Source organism: Chlorocebus sabaeus, chromosome 7 (assembly GCF_047675955.1).
Source record: "Chlorocebus sabaeus isolate Y175 chromosome 7, mChlSab1.0.hap1, whole genome shotgun sequence".
Classification (NCBI taxonomy): Eukaryota; Metazoa; Chordata; class Mammalia; order Primates; family Cercopithecidae; genus Chlorocebus; species Chlorocebus sabaeus.
Window position 1 is genome coordinate 129492762 of NC_132910.1, and position 25657 is coordinate 129518418.

Consider the following 25657-nt stretch of genomic DNA (forward strand, 5'->3'; position numbering starts at 1 on the left):
TATTTTGCCACAATTTTTTGAAAGTGCTTCCTTTAATATTTTATTTTTTGCTTTGTTATTATATCTATTTTTTCTTCTTGGGGGCCTCTTTTAATAGTTCACCTAAACAGCTAAAATGATAATAAAAAAGTTTTACTCTACAGGTAATTAAATACTTTCATATTAAAAAAAAAGTACCACACACACCGAACATCTAGAGAATTGCTTACACATTTTATTTTTCCATCCAGAGTTTATTTTCCTAATTTGAAATGAGACCTAAAAATACTTGGTCCTATTTTCTAAATTATTGTGAAAAATTAAAGGCAGCCTTTATTATCTCTTCCTATGATTTAAAATCTTTAATAGAAAACATATAAAATTAATTTTTGGAGTTATCTGCTAAATATTGTCTTTAAAATATTTTCAATTTTCTACTCATTGTTCAAGGATGGAAAGTATATCTTATGATTCTAAACTAAAACCCACAATTTATGAAATGTCTTGCATGAATTAGCGTCCATATGTTGGAAGTGTTGAGAAATACATTGCAAATTTTAAAGTCACCTACAAAACTTTAAGGACAGAAAAGTACGTCTAGTCCTCTCCCTAACTTTTTCCTGGGCCACATGCTCACCATTCCAGACAAATGAGAATCTATCCATGACTAAAAGAAAAATCTCCAGAGAAGGTTTCTTAATGTACCCTAAAATGTTTTCACTCTCGCTTTTGGTAGAATCTCCTTATTGCTCGCTTTATTGCTGCTAGTTAAGTTTGCATCGGTTGCTCTCCTCTCTGTGGAAATGAAGAACAGCTGGCCAATATCTTCTGTGTAAAGGCATTTGAAATTCTAGAATGAAGTAATTAAAACACTTTCTTTGCCTTTGACTAACATTTTCCAGGATTTATTTGAACTTTTTATATGTTTTTAAAGGTTTTACATGCTTCCTGAGTCCTGGAATACTTACTTTTTATGAAGCCGTATGAGACATTGCCTGAGCAGCAAAGAGTAATAGATGGTTGTATATGATTCTAATATATCATTATCTTATTTCTTTAAACATTATGACTGGGTGTGGTGGCTCACACCTGAAATTCCAGCATTTTGGGAGGCTGTGGCAGGAGGATTGCTTGAGCCCAGGCGTTCAAGACCAGCCTGGGCAATATAGTGCAAGCCTGTGTCTACAAAAGATAAAAATCAGCTGGTCATGGTGACACACACCTGTAGTCCCAGATACTTGGGAAGCTGAATTGTGAGGATCGCTTGAGCCTGGGAGGTCAAGGGTGCAGTGAACTATAATCATGCCACTCGTCTCCAGCCTGTGTGACTAAGCAAAACCTGTCTCAAAAATAATAATAATAAAAGCAAACAAACAAATAAACATTGCTGTCAGAGGTATGAGTCATTCATGTAAATACTCATATATTTTTTCTGCAGGTCTGAAAAAGGGAAATAAAATACCAAAAAAGTATTGTTTCATAACTTTTGTACCAACTTCAGTTATCAAATAATTTTGTTTGGGGAATCTTATATATTCCTCCATGAGCCTGGAATACCTTGACAGAGATTATTTACCTCAGTAATCAGTCATTGATAGAGCCTCAGAATCTTCAAGCCTGGTCACAACCATTATCGTACAAGTGTTAGTAGCACTGGTTTCTGACATAAACTCTAATTAAATCTTGAATTTGTTTGGACAGTGATCATAAGACAAAAAATATATAAACAAAAAGTGAAACCGTAAAAATAGAAGCATTTATAGAATCTGCACTACAGCATCTAATCAGGAGGGTGAGCTGATTTTTTTTTCCCCCTCAAACTTATTCAAGGACAGAGGTCAGCAACCATTTTCTGGAAAACAGTAGATAGCAGATATTTTTGGCTTTGCATGCCATATGGTCTCTACTGCAGCCAGTCAACTCCAGCACTGTAGCATTAAAGCAGCCATAGCCAAAATGTAAGCAAATGCATGTGACTGTGTTCCAATAAATCTTTATCACAAACACATGCAGCAGGCTGGATGTTGCCTGTGGGCCATAATTTCCCAGTCCCTGTTCTAGAATAACGAGTAACGAGTGCCAAGACCTGCCAATATGTGCCGAACTTCCTGCTTTCCCACATTCTCTGAAATTTTTCCACTGCTGAGATTCTCGGAGGCACTAAACTTTCTCAAGAAGATAATTAAATTCCAAATCGGAAAGATGCCATGTTTCCTCTATGTGCTGTGCTTGGGCATCAACACCAGGCATTTTCCTTCTGCAGCCTGGCTAATGTGTATCATAATCTCCCATCTCAGCATCGGATCCTCTGCTGGTTTCCTCCTGGTAGACTTTTCAGTTTTCAAAATCAAGAGCTAAATCTAAACTTTCCCACAAATCTTCCAAGAGACTAGCACGCTGGACCTAAATTCTATCTCTAGTGATTGCACATCCAAATGCTCCTATCACATCTCACTGCTCAATTGCTCAGTCCCAAAATACCAGAGTCACTTTTTACTCTTTCCCTTTACATCCAATTCATCAGGGAATTGTTAATAGTGCTTGAGAATACACACATGCCTCACCATCCTTGTACTACCTAATAGTTTGAGTTATCATTATCTCTTCTCTGAAATATTAAATCTACCATATCACCCAATCTATTTTCAATAGAGCAATTAGGTAATTTTGAAGCATAAGTATATTATCAAAATTCTCCCAGGAGTCCTCAGATCAGAGTATAAGTCAAGGTCCTGCCAATGGTATACATGACCCTGCTGTATGTGATCTGTGCCACCTCCCAACCCTTACATCTCTACCCTTCTATCACCCTCACCTAATCTATGGGATCCAGCCACATCGGCCTCCTTGTTGTTTTTTGACCACACTGAGAACACTTCCACATCAGAGCATTCCACAGCCTTATTTTTTTCTGCACTGGATGTGCCCCATCACCTCAATTTAACCAATGCTCACACCTCTTTTTCTTCTTTAGTATAATTCCACATTCTTTGAGTCCTAACTTGGTCAATCATATGTTATTGCACCCACTCCTCCCTCATCTCTCAAAATCCCAGCTACCCTGCCTTACTTTTTCCCATAGCAATCATCTTCCGCCATACTATAAAATTTAAACTTGTTTCTATGTTGCATTTATTGCCATTGACTTTCCTTAGCTGCTAAATTACAAACTCCTGCGAGTGTGAATTTGCATCTACTTTATTCACAGACTTTTCCCAAGCATCAGTGACAGTGCTGGACTACACAGTGGAGGAACCTCAAAAACATTTTGCTAAGTAGAAGAAGCTGGACAAAAATGGTCACATGTTGTGTGATTCCATTTATATAAAATATCCAGTGTAGGGGAAATCTACAAAGAAGGAAAGAAAATCGATGGTTACCAGGGGCTGGGGAAACTGAGATTGTGGAATAAATGCTTGATACGCATGCAATTTCTAGAGAGGTGGTGATTGTACAACATTGTGAAGGTGAGAATGTCACTAAGTGGTTCATTTTAAAATGGTTAATTTTATGTTATGTGGATTCCCCCTCTATTTTTGAAAATTACAAGAAATAAATTTTTATGCAGTGCCTTCACCTGTAGAGACACTTACTAGCAAAAGTTCACATGCTTTGGGAATAGAGTGGATGTAATCTGAAACTGGGGATTGCTAGACAGGCAGTGCATGTGACAATCACATGGTGTTGAATAACTGAAAGGACTCACTGGGCTCCAAGTTATGCCCCAAATGACACTTTACCTTCACCATTGCCCTCCATCCACAAATGCATACATGATTTATAAGCATTAGGGCACATGATATTATAAGAAGTTGTAAAAGCAGGAGATAGTCTGACCATTATGTATGGACACCTTTGTTAAAAGGGCATTTATTCGTTTAAAAGTTACGTATTTTCCACATCTCTGCTATTGAACAAAGTCCTCTGTTTTGGGAAGCAACACTTCCTACTTACTACCTAAGAATGCACCCTGTGTAATAGATAAAACCTGCAAAATGGAAACCAAAAGAGAGGGTGACATTAGAATCATTGTAAATCTTCATCCAGTATCATCAAGATGTATCAGAAACATTGATTACTCTGAATTGAATATTTCCTAAATCTTCCCCATACCAATTTAGACCATTAACTTTAGACAAGGGAGAATGGTCTGCTAGGTTTGCATTTATGGACATCTTATTTATTTATTTATTTATTTATTTATTTATTTATTTATTTATTTTCAAGACAGGGTCTCTCACTCTGTCACCCAGACTGGAGTGCAGTGGCACGATCTCAGCTCACTGCAACCTCGGCCTCCAGTGTTCAAGCAATTATCCTGTCTTAGCCTCCCAAATAGCTGGAATTACAGGTGCCCACCACCATGTCTGGTTAATTTTTTGTGTTTTTAGTAGAGACGAGGTTTCACCAAGTTGGCCAGGCTGGTCTTCAACTCCTCACCTCAAATGATCCACCAGCCTCGGCCTTCCAAAGTGCTAGGATTACAGGCGTGAGCCACTGTGCCTGGCCTGACATCTCTTAATATAGTGACTGCTATTATTTATTCTCTGTGATATTATGAAGATTACTGTTGGGAACGGGCCCCCCAAAATCTGGCCAAAAACTGGCCATAAACAAAATCTCTGCAGCACTGTGACATGTTCGTGTTGGCCATGATGCCCACGCTGAAAGTTGTGGGTTTACCAGAATGAGGGCAAGGAACACTTGGCCTGCCCAGGGCAGAAAACCATTTAAAAGCATTCTTAAGCCACAAACAATAGCATGAGCAATCTGTGCCTTAAGGACATGCTCCTGCTACAGATAACTAGCCCAACCAACCCCTTTATTTTGGTGGATCCCTTTGTTTCCCATAAGGGATACTTTTAGTTAATCAAATATCTATAGAAACAATGCTAATGACTGGCTTGCTGTTAATAAATACGTGGGTAAATCTCTGTTCGGGGCTCTCAGCTCTGAAGGCTGTGAGACCCCTGATTTCCCACTTCACACCTCTATATTTCTGTGCATGTATCTTTAATTCCTCTAGCGCTGTGGGGTTAGGGTCTCTCCTACCGAGCTGGTTTCAGCAGATTACCACTTTTTATCTTGTCTGTTGAGATTTTCTTTTCCTTCTCCAGTCAATATACAACCTTGAACAGTTGCAATACAGCTGCCTTCAGTTTGAATTTCAGTCCTCTATTACTTACTACCCTCTGTAAACCATGCCACTCTGTCATATTCTGGTAAACAATTATAGAAAGTGGTGCCTTCAGCGATTAATTAGATAAATAATCAGGAAGGCCTAAGGTAGAGTTCAAAGGCTAAGAGCCTCTTCTTCAGTTATGATAGGTGTCCTCAAGGGTGCCCTGACATATATTGTTGAATATACCCTTTCTATTTTAGGATACATTTCCCTTCCTTTTAGAATGTTGTTCTGATATAACCCATGACATTATGGAGTTTTCAGGTGTTAAAATAATTTTATGTCTTTCTGTAACATTAACAATTTCCACTGAAGTTCAATAATAGGCCAGCAATTGTCTTTTAAAAAGTTATGCCTGGAGGTAAACCCAGATAATTTCTAATCCCAAATCCCCACCATAGCCACTGGTTGGCAATCATGGGCTTTTGCCGAAGGCTTCTGTTTGTGTGTGAGTTGCTGACACAATGTCATTTGAACATCACACTAGTGTTGTCCCAAAGGAATCTACTGGGTGTTAGTTCTTTGAGGCTTCAAGAGAGCCTGCAGTTGTCCAGAACATCAAGAAAATTCAGTTTTTTCCTCATATCTTTGTGAATCAGGGTTACTGAAATTTCGAGATGTGACAGACGATGTCTTCACAAATCAAACAATACATTCAAACCTTACCCTGCTTGTTTTGATTTCAAGAAAATAACCTATTTTTAATTGCTTGAGGAATAAGTAATTCCTCTTCATTTTAACATTTATTTGGTACATGTACTTCCTTTTGGTCATATGATTAATTGGCACTAGAGATTCTGTTTTAGCTTAATATTCAGATTGAGATATGAGTAATATATATTAAAGATAGCAAATTATACTTCTAACCTGAATAAAACTTAAGTCTCATCTCACCAGGTTGTAGAAATAAGCAGAAAAATTTAAATATGCTTAAGAAAGCACAGTAAATAAATACTGGAATCCATCACACATGAATTCACATTGGCTTTGAATTTCTTGCAAGACAGAAACTAAGAAGAAAGTGTTAGTGAGAGACAGGACTAGCTGGATTTCCTAGGCCAACTAAGAATCCCTGAGCCTATCTGGGAAGGTGACGCATCCACCTTGAAACATGGGACTTGCAACTTAGCTCACAGCCGACCAATCAGAGAGCTCACTAAAATACTAATTAGGCCAAAACAGGAGGTAAAGAAATAGCCAATCATCTGTTGCCTGAGAGCACAGTGGGACTGACAATGATCAGGATATAAACCCAGGCATTCAAGTCAGCAAGGCTACCCTCTTTGCATCCCCTCCCTTCATATGGGAGCTCTGTTTTCACTCTATTTCACTCTATTAAATCTTGCAACTGCACTCTTCTGGTCGGTGTTTGTTATGGCTCAAGCTGAACTTTCACTCGCTGTCCACCACTGCTGTTGGCTGCCACCACTGCTATTTGCCGTCGTCACAGACCTGCCGCTGACTTCCATCCCTCTGGATCCAGCAGGGTGTCCACTGTGCTCCTGATCCAGCCAGGCGCCCATTGCTACTCCCGATGGGGCTAAAGGCTCACCATTGTTCCTGCATGGCTAAGTGCCTGGGTTCGTCCTAATCAAGCTGAACACTAGTCACTGGGTTCCACGGTTCTCTTCTGTGACCCACAGCTTCTAATAGAGCTGTAACACTCACCATATGGTCCAAGATTCCATTCCTTGGAATCCCTGAGGCCAAGAACCCCAGGTCAGAGAACACGAGGCTTGCCACCATCTTGGAAGCCACCGCCACCATCTTGGAAGCTCTGGGAGCAAGAACCCCTCCCACATCCCCATAACATTAGTCCAGTTCATCACAGAATACCAATCTCCTTTATCTTGTTGCCCAGGTTGCCTTTTTTTTTTTTTTTTTTTTTTTTTTTGACAGAGTCTGGCTGTGTTACCCAGGCTGGAGTGCAGTGGCACAATCTTGGCTCACTGCAACCTCAACTCCAAGATTCAAGCAATTCTCCCTCTTCAGCCTCTCAAGTAGCTGGGACTACAGGTACTCTACACTGTGCCCAACTAATTTTTGTATTTTTTTTTTTTTTTTAGTAGAGATGGGGTTTCACTATGTTGGTCTGGCTGGTCTTGAACTCCTGACCTTGTGATCCACCCACCTTGGCCTCCCAAAGTGCTGGGATTACAGGAATGAGTCACTGTGCCTGGCTGAATTGTTAGTACTGTACTGAACCCAGCTGATACTTTTGTATGTTCAAACGTATTTAATCCTTTGTAGTCTAGAGTTAGATTTGAAGATCTATAAGGTTTTCCTAGAGGTCTTCTTTCTGACAAACCACAAAAGAAGGGATTTGTGACTATTTTTATAATTGCATTTAACATGTTTTTAAAGTAAAGACAAAAATTCTTGATAGTCTGTCTCTGAGTATTTTTTATCATTTTAAAAATAACCATGTGAATGCTTGTAAATAGACCTAAAGGTTCCACCTAAAATACCCAGTTAAAACAAGACAAAGATAATATTTTCACCTGCAAACCCATATCCACCACACTTCATACAGACATCACATTTATCCCAGTAATATATTTGTGTATGGGTATGTGTAAGAGTACATGCTTACATTGCTATAGAGAAATACCGAGGCTGGGTAATTTATAAAGAAAGAGGTTTAATTGGCTCACAATTCTGCAGGCTGTACAAGCATGGCAACAACATTGCTGGCTTCTGGGGAGGCCTCAAGAAGCTTTTACTCATGGTGGAATGCGAAATAGGAGCAGGCACTACCCATGGCAAGAGTGGGAGCAAGAAAGTGATGTTGGGGGTGGTGTGCTACACACTTTTTTTTGTTTGTTTTTGAGACTGTTGCGCTCTGTCGCCTAGGCTGGAGTGCAGTGGTGCAATCTCAGCTCACTGCAACTCTCACCTCCCTGGTTCAAGCAATTCCCCTGCCTCAGCCTCCTGGGTAGCTAGAAATATAAGCAAACGCCCACGCCTGGCTAATTTTTTTGTATTTTTAGTAGAAGCGGGGTTTCATCATGTTGGCCTGACCGGTCTCGAACTCCTGACCTCAAGCAATCCGCCAGCCTCAGCCTCCCAGAGTGGTGGGATTACAGGCGTGAGCCGCCGCGCTCTGCTACCACCCGGCTGCTACACACTTTTAAACGACCGAATCTCATGAGAACTATCTTTTTTATTGCTTTGGGGTGTTTTTGTTTGTTTGTTTGTTTGGTTTGTTTTAAAGAGTGGAGAGTTTAATAATATAATATTCCTCCTGTGGAGATGTCACCTTAACTGCTGTTAGGGGGTTTTGGGCGACAACTCTTTCTGGCTACTTCCTGCTGAATGGTGTGTCCGTGCGTGATTCAGTTTGCAGCACCGTTTGGAGTTTGGTTGCTTCTAGGCTAGAGGAAACAATTTGAGTTATAGTATTGAGTATACAGTGTCCAAATATTAAAAAAAGACATAGGCTCTCTGTCCAATATTTCACTTAGGAGGTGCTACCATGTATAAACCTGTTGTAAAAAGTAGACTGAGTATAGCAGTTCCCACAAGTGTGGCATAGTAGACAATTTCCATCTAAAATTTTACTTGCCAAGATATAGAGTTTCCCTTTGTGAGGGTCTATGAAGTTTCTTGGTTTCATTTTCCCAAACAAAGAAACCTCCAGGTTGTGGGCACCCTACTCACTTTCATTACCTGGCAGAATTTGCGGGATAATTGCCCAGAACTAGCATATTGATCCAGATTTGTACATTACCCATCCCTTTCTGTTTCTTCCAAGCTTCAGGAGATTACCACTTAATTCACAGGAACAGGCAGAGTTAGTCTAAAATGTAGGCAAAAGCTTAAAAACAATTGAGATGTTTTAATGACAAAAATATGATAAGCTTTGGAGCACAATTCCTTTCTCTAGTCCTTATTTTTTGGTAAAAATAAATTATGATAGGACCATGTGTGTTCATTGTAGTATAAGCTTTATTGTTACACTTGGCCTGATTATTTGCATAAAGTGCAGCAAGGATGGTTATTTCTACATAGGACTTTTGAACTGGCTTTGATGGAACTCTGTTCCAAAAGGAATTTCAGGTAAGACCTTTAAAGCCGAGCCCAGGGCCGGTGTGGTGACTCACGCCTGTAATTCTAGCACTTTGGGGAAAAAAAAAGCCGAGCCCAGTCAAGTGTTTGTATCCTCAAATACTTGTGAGTTGGGAGATTCTCTGCTTGTGAGGTCCCAGGATAAACTTGGAGCTCCCAGACCTGTTAGAAAGTGACATTCTTTACTGCCACAGGTCAGGAACTCTGTGCAGAGATGGTGTAGACAAGGTATGAGGCCAGAGAACTCACTATCTTGAGTGCACTACCAAGTGGGATGGTGATTCATGAGAATTCTGCTCCCACGGCCCAATCATCTCCCACCAGACCCCACCTCCAACACTGGAGATTACATTTCATTATGACATTTGAGCAAGGACACACATCCAAATTATATCAGTATGTAAAAACCATTATAACTTTTATTTATTAGCTCCTCTTTTGAAGCATAGCTTTACTGTTTATTTTACTGTTTATTCCTTCTATAGTTATATTATCATCTGATCCCCCTAACAATTATATTGCCTTTACCTTTCAATAAACAGGTTTTTGTGTGGTATTACATTGTACACCAGTGTCCAGTAATAACCATAAAATTCCTCCACTATGCCAACGGCATTTTACTTATAGAACAAACAATTTCAGGTCCTTTTCTTGGGGTTGTGCCCAGAGAATATGGACAATTCTATAATCAGAATCAGAATACACTTTTTACCTCATACTATATTGATTGGCACTGGTTACAGAGGATCTATAGATACTTCTCTTGCATCATCCTCCTAAGATTTTTTTTTTTTTTGATAAATTCCTTAGGGCTGGGATAAATTGAATAAATTTGTCATAATCCTTTACTATCTGAGGAGGTGGTAGAACAGTCGCACCACCTAATATCTTATATTAAAACATTACCATTTTAATGGTCACTTCTTTCTTTTTTTGCCATTTTTAATTAATCATCTGAATACTTACACATAGCTTAATTTATTCAAACGTTTTCCCCATTGGTTTATTTCTTCCTTTTTGTGTATACAACATTTCCATGTCAGCCTGTCTTGTGAATAACAGGGGCTTATAAGGAGCACAATAAGTTATGGGGAGACCCTCCTCTAGTATCAATTATCACTTGGGCCAAAAGCATAACATTTGGGGATAATTTAATATTTTTTATAACGTTGTGAATATTCTCAAGATTCTACTCTATTTAATGACTATGGATGGAACTGGATAAATTCCTTTATCCAGTTACGATCTATGCACTTCTACTTTCCAATAGCTGAGCAGATTTAGAGTTTCGATGTTCATACCCATTTCTGTAAGGTTTGAAGATAATTGAGAAGCTGACTAAGACCTACCATGCTCAGCAGTCTTTGATTGCTAGGGAAATAGATCTCTCAGTCACGAATGCATAAATACATTTGCATAAATGCATAAAGTGCATTTCAGTAGTGACTCACCAGGAAACTGTTGATGTCAGCCCACAAAGGGACTTAACTCTTTGACTGATTACTCCTGTGTTCAGGTTGTCTCTTTTTTCCCTTCCCCTATGAACTGCATAGTCTCTAGTGTGATCATGAGTCAGATGAGGTTGTTTTCTCATCAAAGAAAACATGTTCTTAACTATCAAAAACCATCTGAATAAACCTGGAAGAGGATTCTCTAGCTCAAATTGAGCCTTGAGATGACTGTATTCCAGTCTGACAGCTAAACTGAAGTATTTTGAGAGATTCTGACACCAAACCATGTGGCTGAGTTGCTCCCAGTTTCACGACCCTCAGAAACCATACAATACTAAATGTTTATTATTCAAGCTGCTAAGTTTTAAGTGATTTGTTATGATAGAAGAGATAACTAATGTAGTACCAAGTGCTTGGTTCACTTCCAATCTCTCTGAAATTTTAAAAATTCATTTGGAAATAGAAATGAAATTATAATTTCTCATAATTTGTGGGTTGCAGTGGAAGCCGTGCTTGAGGGAAATATATGGCATTGAATGTGTACATTAGAGAAGAAGAGAGATCTAAAATCAATACCATAAATTTCCAACTTAGGAAACTAATATAAGAAGAACAAATTAAATCTCAATAAACAGAAGGAAAGAAATAATTAAAAATAAGAACAGAAATCAATGTAATTAAAAATAAGCACAAAGATAATCAATAAAATCACAAACTCGATCTTTGAGAAGATCAATAACATTTAAAAATACCTAGCAAGTCTAACCAAGAAAATTTTTAAAAACACAAATGATTAATATTAGAAATGAAAGAGGGGCTATTACGACTCATTCTGAGATATTAAAAACATAATAAATAAATATTATGAACAACTCTATGCCCACATAGTGGATAAAATTAGCACACAAAAAGAAATATTTTGCTATAAATCTAACAAAGTATGTTAAACATCTACATGAGGGAAACTATAAAACTTTGATACAATATTTTTCAAAAGGCCTAAATACATGAAGTGATATTCCATGTTCATTAAGAGGGAGACTTGATCTGTAAATTCAATGCAATACCAACAAAACCACAAGTTTTCTTGTGGATATCAACCAACTGATTCTGAAGTTAATATAGAAAGGCAAAAGACCTCAAATAGCCAACACAATACTGAAAAGGAAAACAAAGTTGGAGGACTGACATTACCTGAATTCAAGACTTATTATAAAGCTACAGTAATTAAGATAATATGGTATTGGTAAAATAAATAGAGGAAAGGCTTAATGAACCAGGAGCTCAGAAAACAGACTCAGTAATAGAATAAAATAATTTTTGACAAAGGTGATACATTTGGACATATCTAATACATGATTTCTATAAAAAATATACAAGAACTCTTAAAACCTGATAATCAGAAGATAAACAACACAAATAAAGATGGGTAAAACTTCTGACCAGAAACTTTACTTAAAATTTTACACATGGAAAATAAGCATATGCATCGGTATTCAACATTATATGTCATTAGAGAATTGCAAGTCAAAACAAACACAATGTGAAACTCAAACACACCTATTAGAATGGCTTAAATCCAAAACACTGACAAATACCAAATGCTGGTGAACATGTGGAGCAATTCTCATTCATTGCTGGTGTGAATGCAAAATATATTTACCAAATAACAGAAATACAAGTCAATTGAACAGATTAGAGAACCCAGAAACAAACTCACAAATTGAGTCAACTAAGTTTTGACAAAGATGTGAGCATCATTCAACAAAGAGAAGTTTATTATTTTCAAGAACAGTGCCAGTAAAATTAGATATTCATAAGCAAAAAGAAAGAGTAAACTTTGATTTATACCTCACAAGATATACAGAATTTAACTCAAAATAGACAAAACACCTGCATAGATAACCCAAGATTCTGAAACTTCTACAAATAAACATTTTGAGATATTGAGTTAGGCAAAGAATAGCTTAGCTATAATACCAAGAGGATGATCCACAGTAGAAAAATATTGAGAGAAGACCATAAGTAATATAAGTGTTGAAACCAACAAGCAGGGAATTTTTAATACGGGTCATTAAGATGTTAACATCACCAATGGAAAAGGTAGAAAACATGCATGTTTATTTTGACTAATATAAATATCTATATTGAGAGAAAACATTTGTGAACTAAAAATGTGTTTATAATCAAACTATTTGTTGAGGTTAAAGGAACGAGGATAAAATAAGAACATTTCAGAACCACAAAACCTTACAGAGTTTACCAGCCACTAACCTCCTAGTTCTGAAGGACACACTTCATGAAGAAGAAGGAGGAGGAGGAAGAGAAATAAAGCAACAACAACAAAGGGCCCTGCGTGAAAGATGAGCAAGGGAATAAGAAAAGCTGTAAAGTATATGTAAATACATTGTCTCTATAATAATGTCTAGTTTGTGAATTTTTTAAAAGGACTAAAATTGAGAACATCAACTGCATGTAAGTCCAGGCAATACGAGGGAGATTGAAATCCCCTAAAGAATGTGTATATTTGACCAGCCGCAGCGGCTCATGCCTGTAATCCCAGCACTTTGGGAGACTGAGGCAGGTGGATCGTTCGAGGTCAGTAGTTGGAGACCAGCCTGACCAACATGATGAAACCTTGTCTCTACTAAATATACAAACAAATTAGTCAGGCGTGGTGGTGTGCACCTGTAGTCCCAGCTACTTGGGAGACTCAGGCAGGAAAATTGCTTGAACCCGGGAGGCAGAGGTTGCAGTGAGCCAAGATGATGCCACTGCACTCCAGCCAGAACGACAGGACAAGACGCTGTTTCAAAAAAAAAAAAAAAAAAAAAGTGTATATTTTGGTAATCTTTTCAAGAAAACAACTGAGACATTGATTTTCATTAGACTTTTCTGATGTGTTATAAATTATGTTAATTGTAAAGAAAAATAGTTAACAGAATGAAAGAAATATAAGTTTCAAAAGATTAGGTGAAAATTGTGGTAAGAAATAAAAAATCATTCCTAGAAACACAAATGTTTAAAATTTAAAAACAAAACATTGAAACGGGACAAATGTAAAACATAAAATTGGCCTAAGTATATTAATAATCAAAATAAGTGTTTTTGAACTAAATATGCTATTGAAAATATTGACAACTTAGGTTTATTTTTTATACTACCATATGCTGTTTAAAAGGATGTTTGTAAAGAATGAAAATAAAAGGTGGAAAATGACAGTTAAAAAATTCAGAGTAGACATATTTATATCTGACCATATAGACTTTAAGCCACATCCAAGATTATTAATGTCAGGTATATTTAACTGTCTAAGAAATTGTGACAATTTCAAACATCCATGTAAAAAAATAAAATGATCATAAAAGACTGAAAACAAAATTGTTAGAAGTACAAGTGGAATTGACAAACATGTTAACATAAGAGAGATTTTTGAACAGATTCCACTAGTCAATAAGAAAAAAATAAAATTACAGTGTCTGAATATAAAATTAATGACCTAATTGAAAGGAGACACACACAACCTTGAACTTATAAATTAGGTAACATATATATTTTTTGGAGCACACAAAATATTTACCAACAAGAATTATGCTCATACCCTCCTCCACATCCCCGCCACTCCCCTAAAAGAGAAGCAAGCCTCAGCTTCATTTCAGGAAATATTAAGAACTGGCAAAAGACAAACCTCAGAAAAAATGTGAAACTAACATAGAACTTGAGAAATGCCTTTAGAAGCCGAAATTTCTTTTGAACTTGAAAGACCTCGTAGAAGCAGCAGAGGATGGAAGGTAGCTGTGTCTGATCTTGCGTTCCCCATAGTTGCCTTGAGAAAATCGCCTCCCCCAAGCATCACAGAAATGAGAAAGTGGCGCTTTGTGAGATATAATAGACTTTTGCCTTTTTATGGCTCCCCGGAATCTTTTGAATGCCTTTCCTATATTTTGAAATTTCTACATATTCTGAATCCTGCCTACCTAAAATAGGAAAGCCAGGATGGAACGCCTCAATTTCATTTGCAGCTCTAATGTTTTAACGATCTAGGCTTCTTTAGTTAGATACAATTTGGACAATTTGTACAAATAAAATAGAAAACACAATTTTAGGACAATTTGTTTTAGAATAGATAAAATGAAAGAGGCAACACGAAGCAGACCCGTCTTGTTTTAGCTGTTTGCCTGTATCAGAGAAATGAAATCCACATTTGCAGGGTTCCCAGAGATAGATTCCTTTTGCCCACTATAATCAGTAGAATATAAGTACATAAGGTTAGCAGCCAGCATCACAAGACGGCCGAAAAAACCTGCCTTCCGCAGTGTACCCCTTATATAACTTCCCTCTCTGAGTGTGGTCAGAGCCTGTGACTGTGATAGGGCATCACTCCGGTGATGAGTTTTGAATGAACCGAAAGAGCATCCTGGCCCAATTAGGTGAGGCTTTAAAGGGGAAGTTGAAGAGACTCAATGTGTGAGAACGCGTTTGGAGGAACATATAGGCAAGAAGCTGTGGGTGGCTTCTGGGAGCCTAAAGTGACACCTAGACTTCAGCCAGCAAAAAACGGAGGCCTCAGTCCCACAGTCAGAAGGAACTAAACTCCATCAAAAGCACACGTATTTGAAAGAGTACCCCTAGCTCCAGAAAGGACCGTAGCCAAGTCAATACTGTGATTTCAATCTGTGGGACCCTGAAGAGTATGCAATCATCTGAACCTGGGCTTCCAACCCCAGGAACCATGGAATTCACAGTGGTTTGCTATTTTAAGACACTAAATGAGTGGTAGTTTGTAACACAGTAATACAAAACTAATATACACACTGTTGTAGGTGCTTATGGTGAAAAGTTACAGAATTTTACATATCGACTGTCAGCTAAAAATGATATAGCTATTTATCCTGTGTACAAAACTCTAGTTTTACAAATAAAAGAGATCAGCACAAACAAGAAGGAAAACAAGACCAGAATGGGTGTGGTGGTTCACACCTGTAACCCCAGCAATTTGAGAGGCCGAAGCAGAAGGATGGTTTGAACTCAGGAGTTCAAGACTAGCCCTGGTAACATAGAGAGACCCTGCCTCTACAAAAAAAATAAAAGAAAAGAAAAGAAAAAGAAAAAATAATTAGCTAGATGTGGTGGCACACGTCTGTGGTCCCACCTACTTGGGGGCTGAGGTAGGAGAATGACTTGAGCCCAGGAGGTTCAGACTCCAGTCAGCTGGGACAGTGCTACTACACTCCAACCTGGGCAACAAAGTGAGAACTTGTCTCAAAAAAGAAAAAAAAAAAAATAAGACCAAAATAAGCACAAGAGATGCTGTGTTTCAGAGACATTAAGTAACTTAGGCAGGTCTTGAAAGTTTTTTAAGTTTTATGTATATATAAAACTTACATACATACAGACATATGTATATATACACACACACATATCTACTATATATTTTAGTCTTACAAATAAGCGATTGACATATGAAATAATAGAATTTGATATTAGTATTTTTTTTAAATTTACTTAAGTATAGATCAAAATGAATGAAATTAATTTCATTTACTAAACAGTATTAATTTCATTATTAAACAGAATTTTCCAAATTAACTTATTGAGAAAGAATTTACAAATTAGTAACTTATTGTCTATACCTAGTTAAAAATTTTAGAAAACGGCACTTTCTTTACCAAATAATATCACTGATTCAGTGGTTGTCTGAATAGACACTAAGCAAGCTCCAATAATGAATGTAGCTGCAGAAGTTATACATGACTTAGATGAGCCAAGACACCTTAATGACCACACACGGAGTTCTAGATTCACATAGTTGGAATCATGACAGACCTTTGAGTACTCAAGGTTCTAGGAAGTAGATGGGGCTTGAAAAAAGCTAAATAATGTAGGGTGTAATAGGACATTTGCATATATTTCATATTTTATTCTACTGTTAAAGGGAGCCATCTGTAAGGAATCCCATTATTCTGCCTTCCTTACAATCTGTTTACCCATTCTCGCTCTTGTTTTTCTCCCTTGTAGATCTTCAGGCTTGGACACCTGTAGAAGTTCATGTAAGGCTAGGAGGTTTACACACCCTGGTTTCTCTGTGGGGCAGACAGTGGGAGATGTAACAGTGGAATCAGAAAGAGCAAAGAAGAAGCTATATCTCAAGTCTAGGAAAAGTAGGTCATTTGAATTAGGTTGGCAGTAGTGAAGTAGGTGAGGCATCATCCAATTTCAGATTTATTTTGAAGATAGAACTGACAGAGCTTGCTAATGGATAATAGGAATTAGGAAAGACACTAAGCTTTTTGGCTTGTGTAATTAACTGAATAGTGGCCTCCATTTGCAGTCATGAGATTTGTGAAGGAGTAGATCTGTAGAAGAAACCAATAATTCTGTTTGTGTCGTGTTAAGTTAAAGATGTCTACTAGGCATGCACTTAAAGATGTCAAGTAGGGAAATGGAGTTAAAATCTATTTAGAAGAGAAGTCAAACTGGATAAATAAAATCAGGTGCTGGTCTAGAAATGGTATTTAAACCTAGTGGACTGGGCAAAATGTCCTTTTTTTGCATGTAACAAAAGGACTTTGCAGGCAACCCATACTAGAAATGTATAACTATGTGTCAAAACACCAAGCATGACCTGAATATATAAATATTGTTTAAACTTTGTAAGAATATATACATTGTAGCCAAGCGCAGTGGCTCACACCTGTAATCTCAGCTTTTGGGAGGCCCAGGAGGGTGGATCACCTGAGGTCAGGAGTTCGCGACCAGCCTGACCAGCATAATGAAACCCCATCTCTACTAAAAAAATACAAAAAATAGCTGTGCTTAGCGGCAGAAACCCGGGAGGCAGAGGTTGCTGTGAGCAGAGATCACGCCATTGCACTCCAGCCTGGGCAACAGAGAAAGACTCCATCTCAAAAAAAGAATATATACATTGTATATCAGCATTATCATTTCCATAATATTATGGAATGATATTATGTATATCAGCATTATCATTTCCATAATATTATGATGATCTTGGCTCCCTTTTTTTTTTTTTTTTTTTTTTTTAAGACAAAGTCTCGTTCTGTAGCCCAGGCTGGAGTGCAGTGGAGCCATCTCGGCTCACTGCAAGCTCCATCTCCCAAGTTCACACCATTCTCCTGCCTCAGCCTCCCGAGTAGCTGGGACTACAGGCGCCCACCACCACGCCCGGCTACTTTTTTGTATTTTTATTAGAGATAGGGTTTCACCGTGTTAGCCAGGATGGTCGCAATCTCCTGACCTTGTGATCTGCCCACCTCTGCCTCCCAAAGTGCTGGGATGACAGGCGTGAGCCACCGCGCCCGGCCGATCTTGGCTAGTTTCAATGTAGGAGTTTGCATGACTAAATTGTAGTAACAATAATAATAAAAATAGAAATAATGATGCCAGAGAGTTAACTAGGCATGAAGCAAAAGAAGACACCAATAGGTCTAATAAACATAGGGAAAAAATATTTCATTTCCTTAGTCATCAAGCAAATAAGACATAAAAGCACAATGTTATACAACTTCACACTAACCACAATGTAAATGATAGGTGATACCAAGTGTTGTATAGATTGGGGAGTAATAAAGTCTTTTGTACAAGGCCGGTAGTTCTGTTCACTGGCAAAATCATTTTGAAAAGCAGTTTTGCAGTTTCTCGTAAAGCAAACATATGTCTACTATGTGACTCAAAAATTCCTCTTCCGGGTATACACTCAAAAGAAATGTGTATATGTTTTTACTAAAGTCACGTAAAAAATGCTCATTGCAGGGCTATTTACTATGGCCCTAAAGTCGAAATTACACAAACGCCTTTCAGCTGAAAAGGTAAATAAATTGTGGCATATTCACAATATGGTCTACAATGCAGTGATAATAATCAACTATAATTATACGTAACAATATTAATACAAATGAATCTCTTAACATAATGCTGAGCAAAGAGAGCCAGATGAAAGAGTTAAAATGCTGTATGATTTCGTTTATATCAAAAAGTTCAAAAATGAGCCAAGAAGTGAGAATAAATAAATAAGAAGTTAGAATAGAAGTCACTCTTGGAAGGTGTAGTACCTAGAAATAGGTAGAAATGAGTTTCTGGAAAGTTTGTAGTGTTCAGTTGTGAATGTATACTGACATCTGTACACATTTTATTTGTGTACTTCTCTGTTTTCACACTTATATTTATGTATTAAATTCTTCAAAACAAAATCAAATAATTACATTTATTTTGTGTTTTTTATGTGCCAAGCTGCGACTTCTCAATCTAGGTACATTTTCTGCATTTATAACACAGTTCTGCAAGGAGAACATTGACATTTTAGTGAATAAATCATGATTTATGAAAAATATAACTGAAAAGATTAACATTAACATTTATGATTGTATATAATTATTTAAAAGCACATGAAAGTTGAGCATGGTGGTTCACTCGTGTAATCCCAGCACTTTGGGAGGCTGAGCTGCGCAGATCATTTGAGGCCAGAAGTTCGAGACCAGCCTGGCCAACATGGCAAAACTCCGTCTCTACTAAAACTAGGAAAATCAGCCAGGCCTGTAGTGTTGCATGCCTGTAGTCCCAGCTAATCAGGAGGCTGAGGCAAGAGAATGGTTTTAATCTGGGAGGCAGAAGCAGTGAGCTGGGATTGCACCACTGCACTCCAGCCTGGGCGACAGAGTGAGACTCTGTTTCAAAACAAAAAAGCAAACAAAACAAACCACCACCACGACAACAACAAAACAAATACATGAAGGCAACAATAAACTTCAGTGTAACTAAGTGCTTTTGTTATTAATATGAACCTGTTTCCTACCATTGTTTAAAGATTTTAGCCTCGTTTTAAAAGAACACATATTTTTAGACTTTGTAACTTGATTTCAAACACTTACTATAAGTATTCCTGATTCCAAAACCTCTAGAATCTAGTGAAAATTGCATTAAGAGCTTTTATTGGAAGATTAGTGTTATCTTTATGTGCTTAGAAAAATTTGAAAATATAAACTAATCAGAAAAGAGGTACTTATCTGCATATGAGAGTAAGTTTTAAACACTACTTCTATGCCTATATATGGGAGTAGAAAGAAAGATAATTGTAGTAGTCAGTGTTCTCCAGAGAAACAGAGCCCATAGAATATGTGTATATGATGGGATACATTGTAGGAATCAGCTTATGTAATTAGATTGAGAAGTCTCACAATATATGGGCTGCAAACTGGAGAACCAGGAAAGCCAATTGTGTGATTCAGTTAGAGTCCGAAGGTCTGAGAGTCAGGGGGTCAATGATGCAACTTGCAGTCCCAAGCTAAAGGCCTGAGTAGCATGGTGGTGGGGTGGGCAGCAACAGGGAAGGTGTTATTCTTAGTCCCAGAGTCCAAAGACCCAAGATATGGGAGCACTGGCAGTGATACTTCAAGTCATACTAGAAGATGGATCTCCCAGCGCAAGAAGAGGGAGTGAATTCACCCTTTCTCCAATCTTTTGTTCTATTGGGCCCCCAATGAATTGGGAGATACCCTCCCACATCCGTGAGAATGAATCATCTCTACTCAGTCTCCTGATTCAAATACTAACCTCTTCCAGACATACACTCAAGAACGTATGCAAAAATAATGTTTTACCAAGTATTTGGGAATCCCTTAACCTAGTTAAACTGACACACAAAATTAATCATCACAATAATTAAAGAATATTCTTGAACATTAATAGTAAAGATGTGTTATTTTCTTGTTATCTACTTCCCTCTACTATCAACCCACCCCATTTACAAAAGAATGTTCTTGTCTTTTGTCTGTCTTCTTCCCTGTGGCGTGTAGTAAAAGTTCACTCATAATTGAAAATACAGTCTATGTAGATCTTTCTGTGAAAATAAAGACATGCATGAAGGCCTTACTAGAGATTAATTGGCCATGTAATTATTTCCACTCAATTACAATGCCTGTAAGTTTGAATTACTGCCTGGCATGGTGGCTCATGCCTGTAATCCTAGCACTTTGGGAGGCCAAGGTGGGCTGATCACTTGAGGTCAGGAGTTTGAGACCAGCCTGGCCAACATGGTGAAAGCTTGTCTCTATTAAAAATACAAAAATCAGTGGGAAATCACTTGAACCCGGGAGGCAGAGCTTGTAGTGAGCCGAGCTTGTGCCACTACATTCCAGCCTAGGCAACAGAGCGAGACTCCTCCTCAAAAAAAAGAAAAAAGAAAAAATATGAATTACCCAATGCACAATAACAGGGTGTTTCTTTTTTCTTTTTTTCTTTTTCTTGGTTCCAAAGCACTTTTTATATATCTAGTATTATATTTTCCTGGGATTTTTCAATAATTTACATTTTGTGTTTCCCAAACAATTGATGGTAAGCCTCTTATTTCTTTCTTTCTTTCTTTTTTTTTTTTTAATGGCCTGAGTAAAACATCTTTTTTTATTGGCAATGTTTTCTTTCTTTTTTTTTTTTTTTGATTCTTTTATTTAATTTTTTTTTATTATACTTTAAGTTCTAGGGTACATGTGCATAACGTGAAGGTTTGATACATATGTATACTTGTGCCATGTTGGTGTGCTGCACCCATCAACTCGTCAGCACCCATCAACTCGTCATTTACATCAGGTATAACTCCCAGTGCAATCCCTCCCCCCGCCCCCCCCCCGATAGGCCCCAGTGTGTGATGTTCCCCTTCCCGAGTCTAAGTGATCTCATTGTTCAGTTCCCACCTATGAGTGAGAACATGTGGTGTTTGGTTGTCTGTTCTTGCGATAGTTTGCTGAGAATGATAGTTTCCAGCTGCATCCATGTCCCTACAAAGGACACAAACTCATCCTTTTTTATGGCTGCATAGGATTCCATGGTGTATATGTGCCACATTTTCTTAATCCAGTCTGTCACTGATGGACATTTGGGTTGATTCCAAGTCTTTGCTATTGTGAATAGCGCTGCAATAAACATACGTGTGCATATGTCTTTATAGCAGCATGATTTATAATCCTTTGGGTATATACCCAGTAATGGGATGGCTGGGTCATATGGTACTTCTAGTTCTAGATCCTTGAGGAATCACCATACTGTTTTCCATAATGGTTGAACTAGTTTACAATCCCACCAACAGTGTAAAAGTGTTCCTATTTCTCCACATCCTCTCCAGCACCTGTTGTTTCCTGACTTTTTAATGATCGCCATTCTAACTGGTGTGAAATGGTATCTCATTGTGGTTTTGATTTGCATTTCTCTGATGGCCAGTGATGATGAGCATTTTTTCATGTATCTGTTGGCTGTATGAATGTCTTCTTTTGAGAACTGTCTGTTCATATCCTTTGCCCACTTTTTGATGCGGTTGTTTGTTTTTTTCTTGTAAATTTGTTTGACTTCTTTGCAGGTTCTGGATATTAGCTCTTTGTCAATGAGTAGATTGCAAAAATTTTCTCCCATTCTGTAGGTTGCCTGTTCACTCTGATGGTAGTTTCTTTTGCTGTGCAGAAGCTCTTTAGTTTAATGAGATCCCATTTGTCAATTTTGGCTTTTGTTGCCATTGCTTTTGATGTTTTAGACATGAAGTCCTTGCCCATGCCTATGTCCTGAATGGTATTACCTAGGTTTTCTTCTAGGGTTTTTATGGTATTAGGTCTAGCATTTAAGTCTCTAATCCATCTTGAATTAATTTTCATATAAGGAGTAAAGAAAGGATCCAGTTTCAGCTGTCTACTTATGGCTAGCCAATTTTCCCAGCACCATTTATTAAATAGGGAATCCTTTCCCCATTTCTTGTTTTTCTCAGGTTTGTCAAAGATCAGATGGCTATAGATGTGTGGTATTGTTTCTGAGGACTCTGTTCTGTTCCATTGGTCTATATCTCTGTTTTGGTACCAGTACCATGCTGTTTTGGTTACTGTAGCCTTGTAGTATAGTTTGAAGTCAGGCAGCATGATGCCTCCAGCTTTGTTCTTTTGACTTAGGATTGTCTTGGCAATGCGGGCTCTTTTTTGGTTCCATATGAACTGTAAAGCAGTTTTTTCCAATTCTGTGAAGAAACTCATTGGTAGCTTGATGGGGATGGCATTGAATCTATAAATTACCTTGGGCAGTATGGCCATTTTCACGATATTGATTCTTCCTATCCATGAGCATGGCATGTTCTTCCATTTGTTTGTGTCCTCTTTTATTTCACTGAGCAGTGGTTTGTAGTTCTCCTTGTAGAGGTCTTTTACATCCCTTGTAAGTTGAATTCCTAGGTATTTTATTCTCTTTGAAGCAATTGTGAATGGAAGTTCATTCATGATTTGGCTCGATGTTTGTCTGTTACTGGTGTATAAGAAGGCTTGTGATTTTTGCACATTAATTTTGTATCCTGAGACTTTGCTGAAGTTTCTTATCAGCTTAAGGAGATTTTGAGCTGAGACAATGGGGTTTTCTAAATATACAATCATGTCATCTGCAAACAGGGACAATTTGACTTCTTCTTTTCCTAACTGAATACCCTTTATTTCTTTCTCTTGCCTGATTGCCCTAGCCAGAACTTCCAACACTATGTTGAATAGGAGTGGTGAGAGAGGGCATCCCTGTCTTGTGCCAGTTTTCAAAGGGAATTTTTCCAGTTTTTGCCCATTCAGTATGATATTGGCTGTGGGTTTGTCATAAATAGCTCTTATTATTTTGAGATACATTCCATCAATACTGAATTTATTGAGCGTTTTTAGCATGAAGGGCTGTTGAATTTTGTCAAAGGCCTTTTGTGCATCTATTGAGATAATCATGTGGTTTTTGTCTTTGGTTCTTTTTATATGCTGGATTACGTTTATTGATTTGTGTATGTTGAACCAGCCTTGCATCCCAGGGATGAAACCCATTTGATCATGGTGGATAAGCTTTTTGATGTGCTGCTGGATCCGGTTTGCCAGTATTTTATTGAGGATTTTTGCATTGATGTTCATCAGGGATATTGGTCTAAAATTCTCTTTTTTTGTTGTGTCTCTGCCAGGCTTTGGTATCAGGATAATGTTGGCCTCATAAAATGAGTTAGGGAAGATTCCCTCTTTTTCTATTGATTGGAATAGTTTCAGAGGAATGGTACCAGCTCCTCCTTGTACCTCTGGTAGAATTCAGCTGTGAATCCATCTGGTCCTGGACTTTTTTTGGTTGGTAGGCTATTAATTATTGCCTCAATTTCAGAGCCTGCTATTGGTCTATTCAGGGATTCAGCTTCTACCTGATTTAGTCTTGGGAGAGTGTAAGTGTCCAGGAAATTACCCATTTCTTCTAGATTTTCTAGTTTATTTGTGTAGAGGTGTTTATAGTATTCTCTGATGGTAGTTTGTATTTCTGTGGGGTTGGTGGTGATATCCCCTTTATCATTTTTTATTGCGTGTATTTGATTCTTCTCACTTCTTTATTAGTCTTGCTAGCGGTCTGTCAATTTTGTTGATCTTTTCAAAAAACCAACTGTGGTCTGAGAGACAGTTTGTTTTAATTTCTGTTCTTGTACATTTGCTGAGGAGTGCTTTACTTCCAATTATGTGGTCAATTTTGGAATAAGTGCTATGTGGTGCTGAGAAGAATGTATATTCTGTTGATTTGGGGTGGAGAGCTCTATAGATGTCTATTAGGTCTGCTTGCTGCAGAGATGAGTTCAATTCCTGGATATCCTTGTTAACTTTCTGTCTCGTTGATCTGTCTAATGTTGACAGTGGAGTGTTGAAGTCTCCCATTATTATTGTATGGGAGTCTAAGTCTCTTTGTAAGTCTCTAAGGACTTGCTTTATGAATCTGGGTGCTCCTGTATTGGGTGCATATATATTTAGGATAGTTAGCTCTTCCTGTTGAATTGATCCCTTTACCATTATGTAATGGTCTTCTTTGTCTCTTTTGATCTTTGATGGTTTAAAGTCTGTTTTATCAGAGACTAGTATTGTAACCCCTGCTTTTTTTGGTTCTCCATTTGCTTGGTAAATCTTCCTCCATCCCTTTATTTTGAGCCTATGTATGTCTCTGCATGTGAGATGGGTCTCCTGAATACAGCAGACTGATGGGTCTTGACTCTTTATCCAGTTTGCCAGTCTGTGTCTTTTAATTGGAGCATTTAGTCCATTTACATTTAAGGTTAATATTGTTATGTGTGAACTTGATCCTGCCATTATGATATTAACTGGTTATTTTGCTCGTTAGTTGATGCAGTTTCTTCCTAGCCTCGATGGTCTTTACATTTTGGCATGTTTTTGCAATGGCTGGTACTGGTTGTTCCTTTCCATGTTTAGTGCTTCCTTCAGGGTCTCTTGTAAGGCAGGCCTGGTGGTGACAAAATCTCTGAGCATTTGCTTATCTGTAAAGGATTTTATTTCTCCTTCACTTATGAAACTTAGTTTGGCTGGATATGAAATTCTGGGTTTAAAATTCTTTTCTTTAAGAATGTTGAATATTGGTCCCCACTCTCTTCTGGCTTGGAGAGTTTCTGCTGAGAGATCTGCTGTTAGTCTGATGGGCTTCCCTTTGTGGGTAACCCGACCTTTCTCTCTGGCTGCCCTTAAGATTTTTTCCTTCATTTCAACTTTGGTGAATCAGGCAATCTTGTGTCTTGGAGTTGCTCTTCTTGAGGAGTATCTTTGTGGCGTTCTCTGTATTTCCTGAATTTGAATGTTGGCCTGCCCTACTAGGTCGGGGAAGTTCTCCTGGATGTATCCTGAAGAGTGTTTTCCAACTTGGTTCCATTTTCCCCCTCACTTTCAGGCACCCCAATCAGATGTAGATTTGGTCTTTTTACATAATCCCATGCTTCTTGCAGGCTTTGTTCATTTCTTTTTCTTCTTTTTTCTTTAGGTTTCTCTTCTTGCTTCATTTCATTCATTTGATCCTCAATCGCTGATACTCTTTCTTCCAGTTGATCGAGTCAGTTACTGAAGCTTGTGCATTTGTCATGTATTTCTCGTGTCATGGTTTTCATCTCTGTTCGTTCGTTTATGGCCTTCTCTGTGTTAATTATTCTGGTTATCAATTCTTC